We start from the raw sequence: 26,157 nt of genomic DNA on the forward strand, positions 1-26,157 counted from the left end.
GATACATCAGTCCCAGATCTGTAAATTGTACTACACACTGACTTGGCACCAGTCTTCCAAGGAGTTAAGAGGAAGCCTTTCTCATTTCTTCTATGTCACTGAGAATCCAGGATCTCGGCTTGCAAAACAGATGCCCTATTATGGAACTGTAGTCCAGGTCTCTGGTCTATGACTGCAATAAACTGAATTGAAATTGGACTGCAGATCTTCTGGGAACAAAATGGGTTGGGTGTGACAAGGCATCAGGTGAAAAAGGTATGGACCCCACACTTGGTGGGAGGAAGAATGCCAATTAATTGCATTTTTGTGTAGCAGAGGGATAAAAAAAAATATGATATTGTTGAGAATGTTTACTTGACATACAGTAATAACCTGCCTCCTAATAAAAGGAAAACTCTAAATGTAAGGCATCCCATTCAACAAATGTCAGTACTTTTCTTAATAGGAAGACACCCATCTGGTTACTCCCCCCTCCACACCATTCTCTCCTTTTGTGCCCCCCCCTTACCGAGTCTGTAAACAGCATAAATTAGTAATCAAAAAGATACTGCCTCCTGAATATTTTATGATGGTGCGAATGAAAGGGAAATGTGCAGACCAAGGGCTTGGTGATGCAAACATATTTGTCCACGCTTTTCTTTGTTTAAGCAGAAGAGTGAAAATGCTGGAGGTTGGTCCCTCCCCTCCCCTCCCCTGTTCATTGGGAGATAATTATCATCTCAGCAAGCTGGCTGATTCTCAGCCACTGTGTGTTGGGTGGGGGGATGTGAGTTGGCGGGAGAGAGTGGGGGCCAAGTTGCTTACACAACATAGCAGCTTCCTTCAGTCCTCTGAATGGCCCCCTCCCACTATTTGATCTACAGACAGCACAACAGAAAGTTCTAAGAGAGGATGGGGCCCAAAACAAACAAAAAAAACCTTGATTAGTCTTCTCATTTTACCTGTGAAATAGCCTGTTTTGCTCCAGCCTGGAAAATATAGCTATACTCTTTACCAGACCTCTTACTGTTACATTTATAATCGTGGAGATTTCTGTTTGCTGATTGTGTAAGAGAGAGAATAGAAATACTACTGAATTCAATACATCTTATATCAAGAAAAATTAGATGCCACTGCCACCGTCAACCAATCAAACTCTGATCCTTCATGCATAATTCTGTAATGTTTTGTTTCTGTAATTGTGCATAATTTCTTGATCTTTGGCTGTTTAGCAAAGTACATCAAAAGAAATTTTTGCCAAAAGTTTCTCTCTCTCTCTCTCTCTTTTTTTTTTTTTTTTTTTTGAGATTTCTCAAAGCTTGATCTGTAAACCTAAAACCACATACTTGTAACCAAAAAACTCAGTAATTTGGGAAAAAAGGCATAACATTTTTCTTGAGTAGCAAAATTTTATCGAATATCATAGTCTCTACTTCCCCACTGGCATAAAGTACAATGCACATAATGTCTTGCTTATAACAAGCATTTTCCTTCAGTGATTTGATTACTGGGGGAAATGTAGAAAGATCTTAATGAAATTTTGAAAATTTCTTATTATGTCTGCCATCAAGTTTAGCAATCATAATCTCTGATAATGTTATTTAACAAGGAAAAAAAATAAGTTGAGGCAAGAATCAAGAATCACCTCATGTTTCCTGTAAAGGTAGAATAAAAAGGCAATACATAATAAAATTACTCCGCTCAAATAAAAGCATATCTAAGATAATAATCATATTGACCTCTACAAAGAACTAAGCATCACAGAATAAACCACTGTATTGTCTTGGTAGGCTTATGTACCGAACAATATGTCCTTGGAATTCAATGACAGCTATGTCCTACTAAAGAGGTATGTCATTTATTTTCATGTGTAAAATTAGTGCCTCATTCAGTGTAGTTTGAAAAGATTTAACCTCTAATGGATTGTGCCTAAGAAGTCTACTATCGTGAAAATCTTACTTTTCATTTGGTTATTTTTTTCAATAGCTATGGCACGCCTGTATTTTTTTCTGTCATGTCAGTCTTGTCCTTTAAAGTCCTGTAATGTAAACAGAACAATCAATTGTTGCTATTGCAGACAATAATAAAAGTTCTTTTTTTAAAAAATAATTTTATTGAGTATTTTACATTTTAAAATCAAACACACAATAACAAAAGAAATCAAGAGATAAAAACAAAAAACAAAAACACACGTACACCAGACGTTAAAATACAATATTAACAACAGATATATACAATTTTACAACTTTCTGCATCGACTTTTGTCTTTACTTTTTGCTTTTATCCTTCTGCTCCTTCTCTTTATTTTTAAATATTCATAATTAACTGTTTTGTTAGCAGGATCATTATTTACATTTATATCCAGTATGTTAATATCTAATTTCACTTTAAATTCTTATTTCTTAATTTGATTTCTGTTTTCCAACCATGTATAAAACCTATTCCACACTTTATAATAATCCGAGTCTTCTCTTTCTTTGATCTCCATCGTTAATTCATCCATTTTGGCGCATTCGAGGATAATAAAAGTTCTTAGTCTTTAGAGCAGATATGTGAAGACCCATTAAAGTGAGAACTGGCCACAGGTGAGTACATAGAAGCTTCAGCTTAAATTTCTGTTTAGGCAAAGGAGAAGGGGGATGGTTTAATGACAGCAACTACTGGCCCATCAAAGACTTAAACTTTGCCCTTCAGACCATAATCCTATATTTATATGGGAATAGGTTCCATTGAACACTAAGACATTGATATCTAAGCAGATGAACAGGATTACCTTAGGAAGGTAATGCTTCCTAAGGTAAACTTCACTTGAAGTTATTGAACAAAATATGACATTTGCATTGAGTGCAGAAAAAAGAATTTGCAGGAAAAGCAATAGATGTGCTAGCATACCAGCCTGCTTCTTGCTAGTGTGCAGTTGATTTAATCATAGTTAACTGGATAAACCTCCATTGGTTGGATTCATAAATTGTAATAAATTAAAAGCCATGGTTTGTCAGTCATAATTGATAGATCTGCCCTTTACATTAAATCAAAACCAAAAAATTACCTCAGAACGTATGTTTGGTTGCTACTATTTGTGTAAAAAATATTGTCCAAGAGCTATAGGAGATAAGACCAATGCCCAGAGAGGTACAAAATGGAGTGTTTAGCTAGCAGGGCATTCTGCTCCCTTCTCTCTTTGCCGAATGTTTCATTTTTTCCCCTACACATGTGTTCTGAGAGAGGTTAAGCACTTTGGACCAAAATAGAAAGTGACACTTTATGAAAGAAAATAAAAGCCAATACACACCTTTAAACCAGGAGTAAAATCCAGCAGGTTCTGACAAGTTCTGGAGAACCAGTAGTGGAAATTTTGAGTAATTTGGAGAACCGGTAGCAGAAATTTTGAGTAGTTCGGAGAACTGGCAAATGCCACCTCTGGCTGGCCCCAGAGTGGGGAGGGAATGGGGATTTTGCAGTATCTTTCCCCTAGAGTGGGGTGGGAATGGAGATTTTATTTATTATTTATTATTTATTTTATTTATTATATTTCTATACCGCCTTTCTCCCGTAGGACTCAAGGTGGTGTACAGTCAAGAAAAATATAGATACACAAACATCATAAAATTGCTAATTAAAATTATTACTTAGTTTGGTCAATTAAATAAAACCCAGAATTAGATAACATTTTAAAAAATCATTCACATGTTCATATGTTTAGCCCAGCCTGTTGGAACATCAGGGTCTTGAGGGCACGGCGGAAAGCACGGAGATCAGGGATATTTCGTATCTCAGGGGGCAGTTCATTCCAAAGGGTTGGAGCCCTCACAGAGAAGGCCCTCCCCCTGGGAGTCGCCAGTCGGCATAATTTGACTGACGGTACCCTGAGTAGTCCCTCCCTGTGAGAACGAACTGGTCAGTGGGAGGCTATTGGTGGCAAAAGACGGTCCCGTAGGTACCCAGGTCCTAAGCCATGGAGCGCTTTAAAGGTGATAACTAACACCTTGAATCGCACCCAGAAGACCACCGGGAGCCAGTGCAGCTCGCGTAGGAGAGGTGTTACATGAGCTTAACGAGCTGCGCCCATAATCACCCACGCGGCTACATTCTGGACCAGTTGGAGAATTTGCAGTATTCTTCCCCTGCCACACCCACCAAGCCACACCACTCCCACCAAGCCACACCCACAGAACCAGTAGTAAAAACAATTGGATTTCATCACTGCTTTAAACTCAGATGTATTAAAGATTGAACCAAACAGAGTCATACCCTCATATGACTACAGACACATACAAAGCATGTCCTGCAAGGTTTGTCATATGTCTGGGCATGTAATGGCCATGTAGTCTAAAATAACTACACTAAGCAGGTAAAAACATACTCAGCAAGAAGAAGGGGGTTTGGGTTACATGTCTGGGCAGAAGCAGGGCCTTTTAAAAGCAAGAATGGAAGTTGATTTGACTGATGTAAAAATGATCTCTGAGGCTCCAAAGGGAAGGAATGGGATAAGAAAGAGCTTCCACGCTCCTGAACTGCGCAACCCCCTTGGGGACAATGCAAAAATGGAGTTACATTGCCTTGTGTTAAGTATAAAGAGTAAGAAAATAGTATTTCAATTGAACGCTAAACCAAACATCCTAATTTGATTTTACATTATTTTTGAAAATGGTGAGGTCTCAACATGTTAGTATGACATAAATTTGGAAAGCTTGCATCATGCATATCCTTCCTCCTTGTTTGATGGGTTCTGTACATAACCAAGAAAAACAAGTTGATGGCTAACCTGAAACAGAGCTCAATAAAAGCTTTTGATGCAGGCTTTCCAGATCTGGGGGCTTTGGATCGTCATAAATATTTCCATTAAAGTTAATAAATTATATTTTACACATGATCCTTTCGTTGAAACGGCAGCCTTCATAGGTTGCATTAAGGATGATTCTACTCACTTTTAGGAACATCAAACACTGGGGCCAAATTGCTTATTAGTTCTGAAAAGGCTGGTATGTCAAACTTTCTGTCAGCTGCAAGATGTTAACATTGAATTTTGTGATAAAACATGTTTACATGTAAAACAAAATCTGTTTTATTTCTTTAGCTAACTCTGTTTAACTATGTCATATTGTAAAACAGATACAATTTAATCAAGTTGAAGCAATATACTATTTAAATCTCTTCCTTAATCTGACAGATTTTGCAAAACTATTACAAATTTAAGTCTGATGTGATTAATTTGTGGCACTGACTTGAGTCTTAAACTCAGAAACATATGCAGCTCATTCAATGTGAAGTTTTCTACCTTACCAAGCCACCATTTCATAGCTAAGAAGAGCCTTTTTAGAAGGGACACCATGTACTGTATATAGATAGACATATATGTAACTTTATTTTTAATGTAACCTTGTAAGAAGCAAAACATTGTAGTATTTGTGAATTTTCTGTTTTCTTTCTTCAACAAAATGAAATATTAGATTTACAATATCTGAACAATTATGAAGGTAAATTGATTTTCATGGAAATAAATATTGATGGAATTTCAGCTTCCTTTGAAGCATTTCTGTAGCAATTCTGGCCACTGTCGTGACTGTTTTCTTTTTTTCTTGAGTTTGGTTGGATGATCAAATCACTCCAGAATTGCCACTGCCCACTGATGCACCTGGCATTGGCATCCTTCAGTCTCAAAAGACTATGGTATTGTACTCTGGAAAGAGGTCCTAAAACAGCATCTAGTGTGACTAAAAAGACCAATTCAAGAGTAGCAATCCCTTCCACACTGATGCAGATACATTCTGTCCCCTGCCCAGCCCCCAGATTTCGCTGGTTCCAGGATTGCCTCTTTGCCTCAGCCTGCCGAACAAGTGTCTCTTCGAATTGGAGAAGGCCATGCTGCGTCTTTAGCCTCCAAGCTGAACAATTGGAGGTCAAGGTTTCCCAGCTGTTAATGTCCATTCCCAGGGCCTTTAGGTCCCTCTTGCAGATATCCTTATATCGCAGCTGTGGTCTCCCTCTGAGGTGCTTTCCCTGCACTAATTCTCCATTCAGGAGATCTTTCGGAATCCGACCATCAGCCATTCTCACAACATGCCCAAGCCAGCGTAGACGTCACTGTTTCAATAGTGTATACATGCTAGAAATTCCAGCACGTTCCAAGACTGCACTATTCGGAACTTTGTCCTGCCAGGAATACGTTGGAAACAGCGTATATGAAAGGTGTTCAACTTTCTCTCCTGCTGTGCGTAAAGGGTCCAAGACTCACTTCACTACAAGAGTGTGCTCAGGACATAGGCTTTATAGATCTGGATCTTTGTATGTTCCATCAGCTTCTTATTAAGCCATACTCTCTTTGTAGGTCTGGAAAATGTGGTGGCTGCTTTACCAATATGTTTATTCAGCTCAGTATCTAAAGAGAGAGTGTCAGAGATAGTTGAGCTGAGGTACACAAAGTCATGGATGACCTCAGTTCTTGTGCAGAGATTGTAATATGAGGAGGTAAATCCATGTCCTGATCCATGTATCAGTATTACTGTATTACTGATACAGTAATACAGACCCATGTATCAGTATTACTGATGCACAATTACACTAATAAGTTGTGGAAGATCTCCATTCTTCTACATCTAATGCTGCACAAGGAAGATTAGAGCATAAAAATATTTGCTGTGTTTTATTCAACTGCAAACAAGCTTAAGGGGCCAGGCATGTTGTAAAGCAGGGGTGGGCAAACATGGCCCCTTTATGACCTGTAGACTTCAACTCCCAGAATTCCTGAGCCAGCTTGGCTGTCTCAGGAATTCTGGGAGTTGAAGTCCGCAGGTTGTAAAAGGGCCACATTTGCCCACCGCTGTTGTAAAGGTATTACTGTGGTTTTCCTGGAGTTCTGTTTGTTTCTGCTGTTTTATTCAGAGACACCATGCAAAAAAGTAAACATGTAAGGTGGAAGGTTTCCTGGAGGTTTCTCAGGCAAAATAAGCAGCCCAGGGAAGACTATACTAGAAGCTCCACTAGTGGAAGATATAAACAATCATGAGACATAATCAGAGGACCCAATGAATATGCATGATGTACATGTAGGAGAAACCTATCAGGAATTGTGGTGCTATGAAATATTACCAAACTATTCATTCATAAATCATGATCATATCCATTCGTTCACACATATCATAGGTATGATTCATAACACAATAAGGAATCTTTGCAATGATGTCTAGGAGTTAGGGTCGAATGATTTTGTAGATCTCAGGATGGATGCAGATTTTTCCTCTTGGGAGGCATGGGGTGATTTAAAATGCAATGAATTCCTGAACATGGTGAAAGCATGTTAGAGAGAAATGTGGATATGTTTTCAGTGATGATTTATGGTTAGTAGTCTCCCTCGTTGAGAACAGACAGGGACTTGTTTTAGGAAGTTAAGCATTGTGTTGTTTAACCAAAATCTACAGAACAAAAGACACCATATGGTCAATTTCAAGGTAGAGTATATGGTTAATTTTCCAGATCTGCTGGGTTAGATATTGGGCTTTTTACAAAACATAACATTATTAGAGCTCTCTATCACAGAATGGATTTTTTTACTGAAAAGATGGTTTAATTTTCACATATCTATAACTTTGAAGACCGTCTTGGAGTAACCCTTAAGATTCTCATTTACATCTTAGTATAAACACATTTTATTTATTTTAGTTTTACAAATGCATTCCTTTTCCCATCAAACTTTTTATTGTATTTATTTGATGGTATAACCATCAAAGTTGGATTTTATTAAAACCATCAAAGTTTTAAAAGTGGGAGCTTTTTTTTTTTTTTTTTTTTGTCAAGAAGGCTCTCTCTACAAACAACTGGGTGTGAAATACATGTTTTATTATTTTGAATATTGTCAGCAAATAAAAGTTCACCTTCCAAATTATGTAAATGCTATGGATAAACTGCAGTAAGAGGATGATGAGGATTTGGTCAGATGGGAATATTATAGTGTTGGGTGCCTGACTCACTTTATGAAAAATAAATGTAATAAAAATCATGGTTAGCAGGATGTTTTTTTCATTGTTTCAAGGTTACTTGTTATCATGGTTACTGTTAGAGTTTGCAGCAATCCAACTAGCACACAAGTAAATAATTCAGCAGGATTCATTTATAGAAGAAACTTGTTTATATACAATAATATAAAACATGATGCATGTATACAATACCCATGCAACAGAAGCCAGAACCAGAAATCATAAAAAGTGATAGTGTAATAGATAGCAGTTTACTTCCTTTCGTCACTTGAATCTTTTCTCAGGTCAGCTATCCCAGAATCCCCAATGTCAAATAATTCTGAAACTATCAGGAGGTACCTTGACTCATACTGGACAGCATAAGATAAAGACCAGTGCATTCAGGATGGTGAAAACCACAACTGCATCCTCTTGTGTCATGAGCATATCAAAGTGATGCCTACAAAAGACTGATGATAGCCTGTTTTTAAATTTACTATGCGATAAATTTAGGCAGAGTATCAAGCATGCAAACATATCCATACTGACAAAGCCCATAGGAATTGTTCAAATATCTTTTTGCCTTCCTGTGTTATTTCTTTATGTAAATTTATTGACATGGAGACAGATAATGTTACATGAAAAACTGCCAAACACCACCCTGTCAAATGCACACATACTAACGTATTTCTTTTCTGTTTTAATTCAGTTATGCAAGGAGGAATTATATAAGCTCCTGGGGAGTTTGGGCAAAAGATATCTGCATCATGACATGGATTTGGTCATTTTTATCAACAGGGAAGGGGCAGGGGCATCACAATTAAGTAATTAATTAGGACAGCTGGCAAGTAACATTCCACCAAACACCATGAGATTGAGTTTATGTCAGCAACTCCAAAAATGTACAGGTATGCTTTATGCTTTATCAAATGGGAAAGTGGGGCTGATGGTAAAGATGCTAATTGAAATTAAATTAATGTTGAGAACCTGAAAGATGTGGATGGATGCCTACTGTTGCACTGACGATGAATATAAGAGAAGAGATGGAACAGACTTGTTAGCATTAAAGAATAGTAGCTGCTAGAAATGGGGGTATTTTGGGGGGGAAACCCTAAAGGTGGCATGCAGTAAAAGGGTGCTAAAGGGCAGGAACTATTGTACTCTATCTTGTGATTATCAAATATGATGGAAAAAGTGTACAGTGTGCATCCTTTCTCTTGTACGGAAAGCAGGTGTTCAGGGGAGTTTTCTTCAGATGATCTCTTGTGTCTTTAACAGACATATCCTTAACAATTCCAGATGTCTTTGTGCTGAAAAAAAGGTGGTAAGAAAAAGGTGCCCCTCATCAATCCCCAGTTGATTTACCACCAGCAAAATCACCTCTTTCCTCTGGAAAATTATCCTAAGGATGACTTTTTAAAGAACTGAAGAGCAGCCCAGCCAGCAATTTTACTAACTCTCCTTGTCTTTTTGCAGGAAAAAAAAAAAGAATTCAATTGTTACATGTCTACTGCTAGTTGTAATGCAGGGGAAAGGCAGAAACCCTTGTAACAACTGACTCTATGATTGAATCTCATTAATTGGTATCTTAATGCAATGTTTGCTTTACAAAAAAATGGCTCCCCTTTGTTTCACATTTTACTCAAGTGAACTAGCAAGCCTGAGTAATTAACTTGTTTTCCCACTTCTTTGCCAACAATTTTCCACATTATTAATTATAGCTGTAGCTCAGAGGGAAGGAGCATTAATTAATATTATTATTTTAGGCTGTGCTTGATCTTTGAGAGGCATGCCAGGGGCTGCAACCCAAATATAGGCAAGGTCAGCCCAAAGAAGACACTCCGCCCAAACAAAACAATTCATTCTAAATCCATACATGAATAACAGATGCCCAAAGGGTGGGGTGGAGAGATACCAAGAAATTGGGTTTTGTTGAAATTGCGTTAATGATTCATGCTTTTTTTAAAACAATTCTGTGTTGCACGTACCTATCATAACCAGCTATGGTAATTCTCTTACCTATTTAGAGCAAGAGAGAATAGATATGCCACAAGATTGTCTTCTCCACCCAACTGATTTCTTGCTTTCTGTTGTCTGCATTTCACATGTTTGGGCATCAACTGATTGCACTTGAGGGCTTGTAGCTGAATTGCTGATGTTGGTGCTGTCGGTTAGGATCATCAGGTAATAGACATGAATGGCTTATTGTGGAGACTTAACCCACAGGAATCTATGTTCATATGGTACCTACCATATGTTTCTTAGAAAAGAATCACTTTCAGCTATTCTGTTTGGTTCATTTATTCATCCATGTGCCCCAATCATTGAATGCAAAATCCTCACTGGTAAACATACACCTACACCTTTCTCTCCTTATTTTTGGAATGGTAATTAAAGTAGTTCCCAAACAATTGTTATGGATTTTTATGGAAGTGAATGTTCAAGATCTTCTAAAATGGACATCACTAGAATGTAGTCCGCTAACATCTGTCTTTCTCCAGTCTTAAATGTAGGAATGAGTACACATAGTCACACGGCAGAGCACGCAACACAAACTCAACTTGGTTTAGTAAGATATATTTGCAAAAGAGCATTTGGTTCCGAAAGTTGCTCAGAAACAAGAGGAATTGCCTTTTTAAAAGAGTAAAAATCATCAGGTAAATTGCATTTTAAAAACTAGATACCTTAAGGAAGATGCATTGAGAATCTATTTAAAGACCAGAATATCTCCCTACTAACATAAACAGTAAAATGAATGGGTTTTATACCGATCCAGAGATGTCTGCACTCATTAAAATTTCACTGGAAAAAAAAGATGAGTACTTTCCTTGTCTAAGCAACATTTCAAGCCAAAGTAGAGATCAGTAACAGATTAGCCAGTTAAAGGCATTTGTATTAAGATCATTGATAACAAGGATATGGAACAGCCACATATGCTGATAATTTCTCTATGAAGGAAATTATCATAGAGTCATATAGTTGAAACTGTCCATTTAGACTAGGGAGTCCCCCAACTGTTCAGCTTATCAACCCCTCCATGAAGTTTCAGATGGTTCATGAACCCTTAAACATTCATTATATAAAATTAATTTTATAAATGCTACTTCAATTAATAATAGCACAAAAACAATCTCTGAGGTTTGATACTGACCATTTTGGGGAGTCCTGATTTAGGCTCTAACCCCTGCTAGATGCTGGTGTAGCACAAAACGATCTTGAATCCATGTATTATTATGTGGTCATAGAGTTATACCAAGGAACTCTGCAAAGAAGAATCTGAGGCAAGTCGCCCCTCCCTCCTATGAAGAAGTGGGAGCTTTTAAAAAATTAAAACAAAGGCAATGGCAGAAATGTATGACATAACTCTGCAGGACATTTTTGCTGTGGAGGAGGGGGAGGGGGAGCCAAAAGTCATATCTCATTTTGTGTACTGTGTTTCCCCGAAAATAAGACCCTGTCTTATATTTTTTTTGAACTCCGAAATAAGCACTTGGCCTTATTTTCAGGCAGGTCTTATTATTTTGAGGCACATGGAGCAAGATGGGGCTCCTCTTGCCATCTTACCTGATTTCCAGCTCTCTGCTTAAATATTTTTGTGGAGGGCTTATTTTCAGGGGGAGGCTTATTTTAGCGCATGCGCTCAAAAGCCCAATTGGGCTTATTATCAGGGGATGTCTTATTTTCGTGGAGACAGGGTATTTGCAGATGGAAGTATACTTCTTCTCACAAACAGCCAAACAAATTTAAGTCCTGAAATTTCATAACAAATCTGGACCTAAATCTTCTTTTTTTTTAAATTTTTTATTTTTAACATTTTATATTTTAAATTACTAACATTACAAACAACATGTACAATATTTCACCCTGTGCTATACATAAGAAAGGAAGATTTGGTTCTTCGGATATATCCTCATGATCGCCAAAATCCATGTTCTCGGGATACAGGTACCGAAGCATCCAATTTTCCCAGCGCATAGTCCACAAATGGTTTCCAAATTTTCCAGAAAATGTCTTCTTTATAGTCACCATTTCTAATTTTAATATCACATGTCATTTTATCATTTAAAGCTAATTTCCACATTTCACAATACCATTCTTCTATTCTAAAATTCACATCTAATTTCCAATATCTGGCTATTATAATTCTACCCATTATAATCATAATTCTAATCAATTCTTTCTCATATTTTGTTGGTTCTATTTCCTTAATTAGCAACAGTAATATAGTTTCTGGTCTCAATATTATTGCTTTCCCCATCATTTCAAATATCATTTCCTCCAATTGTTGCCAAAACTTTTTAACTTTATCACATTTGTACCACATATGTTCATAAGTCCCTAATTCCATATCACATCTCCAACATTGTTTACTAATTTTTTTATCCATCAATGACAATCTTAATGGAGTCAAATACCATTTCCAAACAACCTTATAATTATGCTCTTTAATCCTTACAGATAAAGTCTTCATAATTCTACTCTTCCAATTCACGTTCCAATCTAAATCTGATATTTTAATATTAAGTTCTTTTTCCCAATTCATCTTCATCACCCTTTGTGGTTTTCCATCAAAATTTATAATCTTATATATCTTACTAACGAGTCCCTTTAGCCCAATTTCATCTTTCATAATTTGGAATACTAAATATTCAAATTCAGTTTTACTTCTACTTATCGAACAATTGTCCCTTACCTTCTTAGTCCATTTTTCTATCTGTATTTTTTCAAACCAGCCTAAACCCAATTTTTCAATGATTTCTTTTTTCCTCCTTTCATTTTCTGAAGTTTTTAACCAATCTATTATAGTTTGTATATTTTCATCTTCCATTACCCTATCACGACTTATATTAGTTTTAATCGGCCAATTTTCAATTGTCTTCCCTAAGAAACTTATATCTGGAATTAAAATTTTAACAAATTTGTTCCAAATTTTACTCAGTCCCTTTAACCAATAGCTATTAATTACACATTTTGATTTTGCTTTATCTAAAAACCATGTTGAGCCAAATCTCTTGATGTCCTTTAATTCTAAATCTCTCCAATGACTATCTTCTCCTTTAAATATTTTTACCACAGTCCGAATAGCATAAACCCAATAATAATTGAGTAATTTGGGGATTCCTAATCCACCTTCCTTTTGATTTTGATACCACATTTTCTTCACTAATCTAGGTCTTTTCCCACCATTACAAAATTTATCCAATTTCTTCTGATATCCTTCAATATCTTTCTCTGTCAAGTTTAACGGTAACATCTCAAATAAAAAATTAAACTTTGGCAACAACATCATCTTACACATTGCAATTCTACCAAACCAAGACAACTTTATCATTTTATATTTATCTATCTTTTTCTCAATTTCATTCATCACCACATCATAATTTAATTTTTTCATTTCTTTAACTTTGAGTGAAAGTGTTATGCCCAAATATTTCAATGTTTGTTTAATCCTTATCCCAAGTTGTTCTTGCATATTCTCCCACTCCTTACCATTATTATTCATTAATAATTCCGATTTTGACCAATTTATTTTCAAACCTGTCATTTCCTCAAATTCTTCCAAATGCTTATGTATCCTTTTCAAATCTTTCTCTATATCTTTCAAAATAATCAAAGTATCATCCGCATACAGATTTATCTTATATCCCTTATACCCTTCCAATTCTTCATCTTTTTCTATCATTTTAGTCAAAATTTCCATAACTAATAAAAATAATGTTGGAGACAGGGGACATCCTTGTCTTGTACCCGCTTCCAATCTTATCTCTTCTGTCAGCCTTCCATTCACCTTCACTCTTGCACTACTTTTTTGATACAGTTTTGAAATAACATGTATAAACTTATTACCAAAACCTAGTACCTCAACAATTGTTTTAATAGTTTCCCATTGTACAGAGTCAAAAGCTTTGAAAATATCTAATGATATTATACCTATTTTATCAGCATTATATTCAGCAACATCTATAATATTTAATACTCTTCTGACAATATCACTCATGTATCTACCCTTCACAAAACCTACTTGGTTATAACTTATATATCTATCTATAAATCTACTTAATCTATTATTTATAATGGCAGTAAATATCTTTGCATCTTGATTAATTAAAGAGATGGGCCGATAGGACTCAATCCTTTCTAAGTCTTTATCTGGTTTAGGGATTATAGATATCACCGTTCTGTTCCATGACAACGGAGCTTCTCCACCATGTAAAATTCCATTAAATAGTTTTTGCAATTTTGGTATTATTATTTCCTTAAATTCTTTATAAAACTCAGCAGGTAATCCATCTTCACCTGGAGCTTTCCCTAATTTTATTTTTTGTATTACTCCATTAATCTCGTCTTGTGTTATATCTTCTTCCATTAAATCTTTATATGTTTGGTCAATTTTCACAACATGTTTTTCTAAATAGCTTCTCAGTTTTCCCCGATCAATTAATTTTTTCGAATATAAATTTTGAAAAAAGTTCCTGACCACTTCACATTTTTCTAATTTTTTATAGCGTCTTATACCCTTATCATCTATCAAGGCTCCAATTTCTCTCTTCTCTCTTTTATTTTTCGCCATCCTTGCTAATAACTTAGAGTTTTTATTGCTAAATTCAAAAAAATTCCTATTTAAATATCTCATATTCTTTTTTACCAATTCTATATCTTCTTCTATCAATTTATTTTTTAGCAAATTTAATTCCTCCAAAAAAATTTTTTCTTTAGTAAGCAAAAATTGACCTAAATCTTCTGGAGTAGAAATTTGTCCTGCCAAATGGAAATCAAATGACTCAGAACTGAAAATTAGTATGGATCACAATTGTACTGATGTCATAATTTAAGAAAATATTGAAGTGCTATGTCTTCACTAAAATATTTCCAATTTAAATATATAAATCTGAAGCTTGGTTTTAGCTTGAAATGTCACTATATTATATTACTTCAAGACAATAGTCAGGTGATAGCAATAGTAATATCACTTAGACTTATATAATGTCCCATAGTGCTTTACAGTCTTCTCTAAGCGGTTTACAGAGTCAGCATATTACCCCCAACAACATGCATTCCTGTCAAACAGGCAACAAGTGGTCAAAACACCCTATTAAATCCTGTACCTGTTAACAGTGGTGTCCTCCAAGGCAGGGTTCTAGGACCAACACTCTTTATACTTTACATAATTGACCTTTGTGATCATATTAGAAGCAACTGCATTCTCTTCGTTGATGATGTAAAACTATTCAACACCACCGACAATGCTGCTACCCTTCAAGAAGACCTTGACTATGTGTCAGAATGGTCAAACAAGTGGCAACTTCAAATATCAACCAACAAATGCTCTGTCTTACATATTGGCAAAAAAAAAAAAAACAGAACATAAAATACAAGCTGGATGGACACGACCTTGTAGACAACCCTCACTCAGTCAAAGATCTTGGACTACTCATCTCTAATGATCTAAGTGCCAGAGTCCATTGTAACAACATTGCCAAAAAGGCATTAAGAGTTGTTAACCTAATCTTGATTAGTTGTTAACCTAATCTTCTCTGATAATATTGTACTGCTAACTAGAGCATACAAAACATTTGCTAGACCAATTCACGAATACCGCTCATCTGTCTGGACCCATACGACATATCGGACATTAATACAATTGAACGTGTCCAGAAATATTTCACGAGAAGAATCCTCCACTCCTCTGCTCGCAATAGAATACCTTATGCCACCAGACTTGAAATTTTGGGCTTAGACAATTTAGAACTATGCCGCCTTTGGTCTGACCTAAGTGTAGTACATAAAATTATCCACTACAATGTCCTACCTGTCAATGATTACTTCAGCTTCAACCATAACAATACACAAGCACACAATAGATACAAATTTAAGGTAAACTGCACCAAACTTGATTGCAGGAAATACTACTTCAGGAACAGAGTGGTCAATGCCTGGAATACACTACCTGACCCTATGGTTTCTTCCCCAAACCCCCAAAATTTTAACCTTACACTATCTACTGTTGGCCTCACCCCATTCCTAAGAGGTCTGTAAGGGGCGTGCATAAGTGCACCAATGTGCCTACCGTCCCTGTCCTAATGTCCCCTTTTATTCATAACCATCTCATATATTAATAACCATGTTTATACCTATATCTGTTATCTAATACGTGCTTGACAAAATAAATAAATAAAATAAAATAATTAAACAATCCGGGTCCTCATTTTACTGACCTTGAACGATGGAAGGCTGAGTCAACCTTGACCCGGTCAGGATCAAACTCCTGACAGTAGGCAGAAACAACATGCAATATTGCATTCTAACCATTGTGTGATGCATAGAAATGAAAGACTCTTGGGTAAACGGTGTTTTTTTTTAAGGGGGATAAAAATAGAATTAAATTGGTGAGACTGTGAAACAGATAGTTAGATGACACAGATTAATGTTACATATCTCTGCTTTACATTTTCTCTCAGGCATCTTATTATATGACATGATGGAATATTAACAGAATTGGAAAGAATCAATGCCTCCCTCCCACATTGCTGTACATTTTGAAGACTTCATCTGGTCAATACATTTTATTAATTTTATTAATTTTATAAAACCTTCCCTAGATTACTTTTATACCTCATTATATGATGACATGCCTGCTAACTGTCTGGCAGCTCACTCTTTCCTATTGATGCAATCCATACATAATGTTTTATCTTTTACTTCAGTTAATAGAGAAAGTAATGAGGAGAATTCTATGTGGCCATTATAATAAGGGGTTGTGATATAATAGCAATTGCCCTTTTCTTTAAATGGATTAAGCCAGCGGCCTTCAAGTTAACCCACAATGAAGGGATGCCCTGATCGAGTTATTCCAGTAGCAAGATCACAATTTCTTTTTATGTCATTTGAACATGATACGTGATAGTAATAATAAAGAGCAAAAGGTTAAATAGTGTTTAGGAAAAAAAAAACAAAGATAAACCAGACACATGTGAAAATTTGTGAAACATGGATTCAATGGTTGCAGGTTTGAAGGCAAAATTGTGCATTTCTAAATGAATTGTGTATAATCACACCTTGAAATATCTTCTGAATTTAGGGAGCTGGTTTCTGAATTGTGTTGTTCTGTTTATCTCTTATATTTTGTCCCAAATTTAGCACACAAACTTTTCCAGAGCTTTAAGTCTCCTCTTTTCTCCTTCTGATGTGCATGTTTGGCACAATGCATTCTTGAAAGGTCCATATATATGGTTGCATCACACATAGATATTTGTCAATCATTAAGGAAAAAAACCTCTTGACACAGTGGTAGATATAATCCTACTGATAGTTCTTTTCCTGTATCAAGAGCTTTGACAAAGTGGAGGGATAGAAAAATAGGAACAGACAGATCAATCTTTTCTACCCTCATTCCATACTTAGTGGCAGTTTCTTTCTTTAAAAATCTATATAAGAGATTTCTTAGAACGTTTGAAAACTTATGTCTCTGTATGTATTCTTTATTATTTTGTTGTGACAGTTGTGTCACAAAATAGGAGGAAATGTAAAATTGTCTGCATATATCAAAGGGACTCTGTTCAGATGTACTTGTGAATCCAAATCTTCTTCTTGATTAAAAAAGAATATTGATATCTGAAGTTTCATCCATTCCTTTCCTTTCTTTTATTTTATTTTAAGAAATTCAAATCCTCAGTCAAAACAAAAAACTCATATTTATATATCTATATCTATATTTCCCTATGCCTACCCCTATCCCTATATCCATCCATCCATCATCCATCCATCCATCCATCCATCCATCCATCCATCCATCCATCCATCCACCTACCTACCTACCTACCTACCTACCTATCTACCTACCTATCTATCTATCATCTCTATCTAATCTATCTATCATCTATCTGTCATCTCAAAGCAATATAATCATATACAGGAGAAACAGTAAGATAAAAAGGTATGTACCCCTCAAAGGGCTGTAATTTTTAAATTTAAAAAAAGGAATGTAAATTGTTTCTAAATTATTCTCATGTCAAGCAGTTCATGAAATAGTATACTTCCTCATTCTGTAGCCAATTGGGCTTCTGACTGTATTTGATTTTAGAAAGTTTCCTTTCTCAAAAAGGCATTTAGCTAAGTGTATGAGTTTGACAGACTATTGCACTGGATGCATCCAGATATATTCACAAACATATATTATTTTGTAGTATGGATTTAACATTTATGAGACAGATTTCTGGCAAAGACACTTGGGCACAGTAAGCTTCAGGAGATTCATACAATGTGTTTTTGTTGACATCATCCTAACACCTTGACTTAAAAAAAAGTCTACTTTATGGAGTTAAACGATATCAAGGTTGAAAGGCAGCCCTGGATGTGAAAAATAGCTGGTTGGTTGCCAGGGGTTAGAGCCTAATTTTGTTTCTGCTTATTCCATGAGGCAGTGTTGCTCTCATAAATCAACAGATACATGCAAATACTCACTTGCCTAGTTTTACACAGCCAGATAACCGAAACCCTATATATTGAGTAACCCAGAACTTTTGCAAAAAAAAAGATTTCACCATTTGCAAATGCAGAGGTGCATTTGCAAAAAATGCACTGTATAATGCATTTCTATCTAAGAATATTTCTGTATGGTACATATCAATCGCGTGTCTCAAACGATATGGCTTTTCAGTTCTCACACTTTAATTCAATCAAGTAGCTAGGAGCCTTCCTGAGGTTTCTTTTCATTTACCAGAATTAAACTATTGATCTTCTTGCTGTGTCCCATCCTGAGGCTAGCCTCGGAGATATTAAATCTTTTCTGCCCTTTTGTTTTGCAACATGTAAATGACTTTGAAATCGGTCACTTCTTTTTTTTTTTGCTCGAGTACCTGGTATATTGGTTGATTTGAGTTTTTAAGACCACTCTGAACTTGGTTTGGCTTGGCTTCCAAGACTAGGTTTTGGATTCTTTTTTGCTGAAATGCTAGCCCATATTTCAGTACAGAATTCTATCGTTTCTTGAAATACATTATGGCCTTATTTGAGGATATGTTGCATTATGTAGCCAACCCCAGCCCACACAAAAATAATGCCCTCTGCTTTTGTTTTTCTTTTGTTATCAAAGACTAACAGAGTTCTCCTACACCAGTAGCATCTTGAGAGGGTGCCACAAAATCTTTCAACAATCTAACCATGGCTCTTCAGTTTTCAGCATTCTTTTAATTAGCTTTCTTGCTTCCTTGCTTTTTACCTTGCCCTACCTACCATTTTTTTCCTTTGTCATTTTCTTGAATATGGAAACTACATACTGTAGTTGTAAGGGATCTCCCTAACTCCCTGAAAAATGCCTTGCTAACCTTTCTTTCAGGACATATTCTCATGACATAGCCTTTGTCTCATCCTCAGCTTATACCTAAGGTTCCCTCCCCTCATATTTGGCTGATCCAATCTCAAAATGGCATTTTACATCTTCTCAGTCTTGCTGTCTTCATAATTTCTGATATATTTTGCAACAAATGTAGTGATAATTCAGCCGGGTGCCTACCTCCCAACCTTTTTCCTCTAGTCAGTAGGCACTGCTCTCCATAACCATCTTGATTTGTGTCCTTAGATTGGTATGATATATAGTGACTACAAGCAGACAATCACATGGACTGATGCTTTCAGGAACATTCATAGAGATTTTGCTATCAATCTTCATACCCCAAAGAAGGCACCTGGGTCCAGGGTGTTAGGTTTAGCTGGTGCTCTGCTTCTCCTGCTTCTTTCCGTGGCTCTCCAGCATACCACCAGCCTATCAACCTGGGCAGGGAGCTGGGTGTGGTGTGTGTCCGAGGTGGGTTTCAGCAGATTCTGACCAGTTCTGGAGAACTGGTAGCGGAAATTTTGAGTAGTTCGGAGAACCAATACTAAAAATTCTGACTGGCCCCACCCCCATCTATTCTCTGCCTCCTAAGTCTCAGCTGATCAGGAGGAAATGGGGATTTTGCAATAACCTTCCCTTGGATTGGGGAGGGAATGGAGATTTTACAGTATCCTTCCCCTGCCATGCCCACCAAGCCACACCCACGGAACTGGTAGTAAAAAAATTTGAAACCCACCACTGGGGGAGGGAGGATGTGTCTACAACATTCCTGGAATAATGCTATAGATATTTTCACAACTAGTCCAAGTGTACATTCATCATTGCAACATATCTGTGTGCCAGCAGGCTGCCACTGGATCAACTTGAAAATTTTCCCAAAGTATTTATTTTAGTTTCAGTATAATCATTAACATATCAGCATGGCTATAATAGGTTCTGGTGGAAAAGGAGCACCTAGTCATAGATTCCCAGATACAAAGTTACCTTTTACCCTAAGGTTACAAAATCCACTCTTTTTTTTTTCTTCCTATCATTGTTTTTTCTAACGATCCAAACCACAAGACAATCATTTTTCTTTTCTGTTTCATCCCAAAAATCTACAGGATACCTTTTTCAGATGCATTACCGAGCAGAATATAGACCACCCGTCAAGAAAGAAAAAGGAGGTTGATAAACAGTTGTGCAGAAGTAGAGGTAAGCTCATCAAAGTGACTGCTACATCTAAGTAAGCAATGTATTGTATATACTTTTTACAGGCAAGGCAAGGTTCTTGGAGCAAGTTGGATTCTAGCCCTGCTAGCGAGTTGAATGATGGATATATATATATTTTTAATGCTCTTTCTCTTTCTACAATAGCAGGAAAACTCTGACTAATTTTCCATGCTCAAGATCGGAGCTAATGGGGCTGTGATATTCACCTCCTGTGACAAAGGCAAAGGTATGTCTCCTATTAATAGACTAATAGAAATTTAATGTACTTAAGTTTTAGCTCCATTCCTTCTCTGCACCCCCCGCCTCCCAGTACACTTTCCTGGCTCTGACTTTACTATCATAGGCTGAGGAAGGAAGGAAGGAAGGAAGGAAGGAAGGAAGGAAGGAAGGAAGGAAGGAAGGAAGGAAGGAAGGAAGGAAGGAAACGAAACCTGCCTGTCTTCAGCAAACCAAGACATATATCAATATTTCATCAGGCCTTTGTTGAGCCCCGGTTTTAGCTTTTCTTAATGGTGCACTTTACCAGGCAGCTTTTTCATACATCATTAAACAGCAGCTATAGTACTTGTGTGCCCTGTTTCTGATTTACCGTAGATAGTAATGTTTAAGATCACATTAACAGCACACAGGCTCTCTGCTCTTTGGCACTGCATCCAAATAATGAACAGTCAATAGTATTTCCAAATTGGCCTGTTCTCCAGCTCCCATTATTGAATGAAATAACTATTCTTAGGTCCGTGGGGGGGGGGAATCATCAGGGTAAGGCAATTAATTCAATGTCTAAACTAAATAGACAGACCTGACCTGCCCATACTAGAATTTCTAAAATAGAATATGAGGATGATATTTTTAAAAAGGAGAGGTTTCCCTGGCTGGCATCCAGTTCTGCAGACAGAAGGGCAAGCCAAGCATAGAAATTCTGGTTGCATATTCCTGTCCCTCGAGGACTACTTGATTGTTTTAGTGTACTCTTGACAGTGCAATGGAAGCAAAATATTATTAAAAAGCCAATAAATTAATGTGTCTTTCCAGGAAAACCAACACCACTATTGGGGGTGTGTGTGTGTGTAATATTTACTGTTTAGTGAGTTTTCACATGGTATGTTATTTAAATAAATAAATAAAAAAAAAACCCTGAACTTACTTGCAGGAGGGTTCAGCTTTCTTCATTGAGAAACTTAATTACTGAGTTGCCTAGAAATAGCAGATTATTTTGGTTTACATTTTGCTGTCCTGTTTTTCAATCCCGATCCTGCCTCTGTTGCTTCTTTTCCCTGTCACAGCCTGTCACCTGACTTCCTCTAAAAGCAACAAATCCTGACTGGTTTCGTGGACCTTGAGTGTCTATGGGTGAGGAATTTCATCAAACATATTCAGTCCACTCAAAATGGTTACAATATTTTCTTTCCCTAAGTCAATTTTTGCAGAACACATGTACAATATGCAGCTGACAAGAAAATCAAAAATAACAGCAGGAAGATGCTGGGAAGATCAGGAGACAAACTGATAGGAAGATAATCAGAAGTTCAATGTGGACGGGCTAACAGGAATATCAACAGCACCAATGGGTTGAAACTAGGAGTTCTCAATTGAGTTTTGTCTAGGTTAGATGCTGCTGCCCATCCTTTTCAAGTTCAAAGTTATCTGGGCATGTCTACATTTGCACAAAAGATACTTTGCTTGGGAAAGCTGAAGAATATGATACTAGGCCATGCAACTTTCCTTGGCTTCTCTCATTTGTTAAAATTGAAAATTTGTATTTGGGTGGTAGTATGAAATGAAATTCTTGAAATCTCAGTTCAGTAGATTGCATTAGGAAGATTGGGGGGGAGGGGGAACCATCTTGAAAGAATTCTGACTACATTCTAGCCAAGAAAACTATATGACCATATCCATGTAATTACCAGGGAATAACTTTAATTTAAAGGAGGTGTTTTTCATTAATAATCAATCCAGAGAAAAATACATGGAATGTTGAGGGCTGCTCTTTAAAAGTGGATGGTCCAGAACCCATTGAGGGAATTAAGGGGGGGGGGTGTTAAGGAGTAAGGTCAGACATTAATGTACAATTTTGACCGTTTAACCACACCTTTAATTTTTCAAAATGCATGTTAAATAATGCATGCAAAACAACTAGAATTTTAGTTCCGCCCAGAAACCAAATAGATGGGATCTATTTGGTTTCTGATAGCTTGATTTCCATATAGTCCTATTCCCAATTCTTTTTTCTGAATACAAGGAAGAGAGGGAGCTTGTGCACCTAATCTCTTCTACCTCCATCACCATCCTCCTGCTCGCTCTGAATTGCAGTAAATACCACCTTGAAAAGAAAACTTAGGGTTCTACTTATCCATTAGTGATTTAGAAACCTAACATTTTACAAGAATCTATATCAGTCTAATTGAGAAGCAATGTGCAATCTTCCAGAGGATGAGCATAAATGACCCTAACTATTCACACTGAATATATACTATACTGCTCAAAAAAATAAAGGGAACACAAGCAGAAGACATCTGAAATCTGAATGAATGAAATAGCCTTATTAAATACTTTGTTCTTTACATACAGCAGTTTATACACTGCTCAAACAACTAAAGGGAACAGAAAACTACTGTATGCAACGAACAAAGTATTTAATAAGGCTATTTCATTCATTCAGATCTCAGATGTCTTCTGCTTGTGTTCCCTTTAATTTTTTGAGCAGTGTACTATTTCAACTGTTAACTCTAAGCATAGGATCAGCAAGAGTAGGATTATTTTCCAGAAGTTTTGATTGCAACTGTTATAATCCCTACAATTTCTCCAGAATGACTGCATTTAAAGTGTCTTAAGTTCATTAATGCAGATTCCTGGTAGTTTTTCATAGCTTTCCCTGCCCAAAAGAAACACAGCCTAGACATTTTTTACTCATGATTTATAGGATCACCTAAGGCAAAAAATCACTAATGCAGATAACTTTTATATCACAAGAAGGATAGCTGATACCAATTGTTAATGCAGAAATGCTCATAGGTAGAATTTTTGGATAAAGGTGGGTTTACGGCACTACTTTGAATGGAGCATAAAGAAGAGCCACAGCCACTGAAGAGTTATTCAGTTTTGTAAGTTAGAGCCTCCATGGCTACTTCCCTCTCTCTGTTTTATTCCACCTGCTTCACCTTCTGCCTGCACTATTTTTCAGGATTATTTTACTTTTAGGTTCTTGCTTCACTTGGGAACACATTCTTCCTCAGAGTTCATTCTGTTTTCTGGTTGACTGGTTATTTTCAAATATCTATAAGCCTGGGAAAAAGTAAAGATTTGGCGGCTCTCTAAGTGGCTCAGTGGCTAAAACGCTGAGCTGTCGATCAGAAAGGTCAGCGGTTTGAATCCCTAGTATAGGTCTCATGCATGAGCAGAGAATTGGACTAGATGACCTCCAAGGTCCCTTCCAACTTTGTTACTGTAACTTATTTTCAAAATTATCAGAGCGCTGCAGGAAAATGTTTGATATCCAAAGAAAAATAAGCTGTTTCATAGAAACAAAATACTGTAATGCAAAACTAAAAAAGTAATAGTCGGATGCAATTATGCCCTGGATATTTTATGTATTTTTCATCACTACATCAGTAGACATTTCTTTTTTTAAAAAAAAATAATTTTTACTACAATTTTCCTTTACACAACTCTAGTACATAATCAACAGACTGTGTCATTTTTGTATATTTCGGATCAACTTTCCATACAATATATACATTATATACATTCAATATCTAGTCCTCAATAGCCTTAAGTGTATTTCCAATTTTTATTTCTATTATCTATCCAAGTGTATCATTTTTCCCAAACTGCATAAAATTCCGAATCATCTTTTTCTTTTAGTTCTAGGGCAGTGATGGCTAACCTTTTTGCCATCGCGTGCCAAAAGCTGGGGGACTGCTGGGGGGATCGCACATGTGCGTGCCCACACCCATAATTCTATGCGCCCTCCCCACGTATGTGTGCGCAACCCCCCATGCTCCCCCTGCTTTTGGCATGTGATAGCACAGTGGGCATGGTAGGCCTGTTTTTTGCCTTCCCCAGGCTCCAGAGGCTTTCTAGGAGCCTGGGGAGAGCAAAAACAGCCTTCCCAACCTCCCCGGAGCCCTCCGGAGGCCGGAAAAAGGCCATTTATTGATTTCCGTTGGGCCCAGAAGGCCCAAAAATCAGCTAGCCAGCGCACGCATGCGTGCTGGAGCTGAGCTAGGGCAACGCTCGCGTGCCCACCAATAAGGCTCCGTGTGCCACCTGTGGCACGCGTGCCATAGGTTCGCCATCATGGTTCTAGGGTAAGTTTATCCATTTCAGCGCATTCATATATCTTCTGAATGATCAATCCTTCTGGTGGTATATTGCGTTCCTTCCAATATTGCGCGAACACAATTCTTGCTGCTGTTAATATGTATAGAATCAAATATCTTATCTTTCTATCAATTTTTTTAAAAAATATTTCCAGGAGAAATGTTTCCGGGTTTAGTTCTATTTGACATTTTATTATCTCTTGTAGCCATCCTTGTATCTTAGTCCAGTACTTTTTCATTTCAGGACATAGCCACCAAGCATGAAAGAAGGTACCTTGACATTGGTTAAATTTCCAACACTTTGGTCCTAAATTTGAGTACATTTTAACCAGCCTTGCTGGGGCTAGGTGCCAATGGTAAAGCATTTTGTATTGATTTTCCTTTGTTATAGTGTAATTTTTGTTCCAAATTCTTTCCCAGTAGACATGTCATACTTTGCTAGGCTAAATAGCAAAACTAAACCCATATTAATCCAATTGTACTATATATCTGGAAACTCCTGACTCTCAACCTTCATTTACTATCAGCATAGCAGAACCTTGGGAATAGTTCCAGGCAAAGGAATATTCCTACCTATTTTTTCAGCCAATGCTCAATCAGTTTGATGAACAAGAATTTGTTTTAGAAATTCCTTGGAGGAGAAAAGGATTCTGGAGAAAATGGTATATGTGCTTAAGTTTATTAAAAGGTAGCCAAGGGGTCTACATGAATTCTTATATTAAACAAACATCACTCCAGTGTCTGAAGATTCCTGAGTTTTTCATCCTACAATTAAATTGGAAGGAAGACATCATGAAACAATTTTTTCCCCACTGGGTTTTCAGAAGCAACATTCCTATCACGCTAAGGTGGAATCCATTTAGAGACCATTGGAAAATATTCCTTCCTCTGGGGAAATTTCCCTTTAATTTCTCTTCCCACAAATGCCATGGAATAATTCAAAAGTAATTGCTGTCCCATAGTAGTTGTTGGTATGAACATGCCCAAGGGTGGGCTTCAAAAATTTTAGCAAGAGGTTCTCTGTCTGGTTGCTGCATAGGCATGGCCATGGTAGGCGTGGCCTAGTCAGCCTCCTGTACCACGGTGGGGGGTGGGGGCATTTTTGCCCTCCCTGGGCTCCGGAGGCTTTCTTCAAGCCTCCAGGAGGACAAAAACGGCCTCCCCCAGGTTCTGGAGACCCTCTGGAGGCCAAAACAGGCCCATTTCCAGCCTTCCAAAACTTCCGGTAGACCCGCTTTTCACCCTCCCAGAGCTTCTGTGCATGCCCTGCACTTACCTCGCATCCAAAACGGGCCACGTAGGGACTCCTGGGAGGGGTAGGGCGGGATGAGCGGGGTGGGGTGGGGCCAGCCAGGAGTGGGAT

General features: G+C 37.1%; 2 long non-coding RNA genes across 3 annotated transcripts in view; one reads left to right on the plus strand and one right to left on the minus strand.

The window, feature by feature from the left end:
* Positions 1–1,286: 1,286 nt before the first annotated feature.
* Positions 1,287–26,157, minus strand: part of LOC117674166 (uncharacterized) — a 49,796-nt gene continuing 24,925 nt past the window's right edge. Inside the window, exons 2-3 of the long non-coding RNA XR_015731247.1 lie at positions 3,272–3,450; positions 1,287–2,017 (exon numbers count right to left, since the gene is read on the minus strand). This is a non-coding gene — a long non-coding RNA (uncharacterized LOC117674166). The remainder of the gene's footprint in view (positions 2,018–3,271; positions 3,451–26,157) is intronic.
* Positions 20,199–22,967, plus strand: LOC117674440 (uncharacterized). Of its 2 annotated transcripts, XR_004593859.2 has the most exons (4): positions 20,199–20,260; positions 20,367–20,457; positions 20,623–20,701; positions 21,759–22,967. It is a non-coding gene; the product is annotated as an uncharacterized LOC117674440 (long non-coding RNA). The 2 variants fall into 2 exon arrangements; XR_004593858.2 differs by lacking the exon at positions 20,199–20,260 and having other exon boundaries at positions 20,304–20,457.

This window comes from Pantherophis guttatus, chromosome 1 (genome assembly GCF_059756535.1).
Source record: "Pantherophis guttatus breed Tessera chromosome 1, ASM5975653v1, whole genome shotgun sequence".
In the NCBI taxonomy this organism is placed as follows: domain Eukaryota; kingdom Metazoa; phylum Chordata; class Lepidosauria; order Squamata; family Colubridae; genus Pantherophis; species Pantherophis guttatus.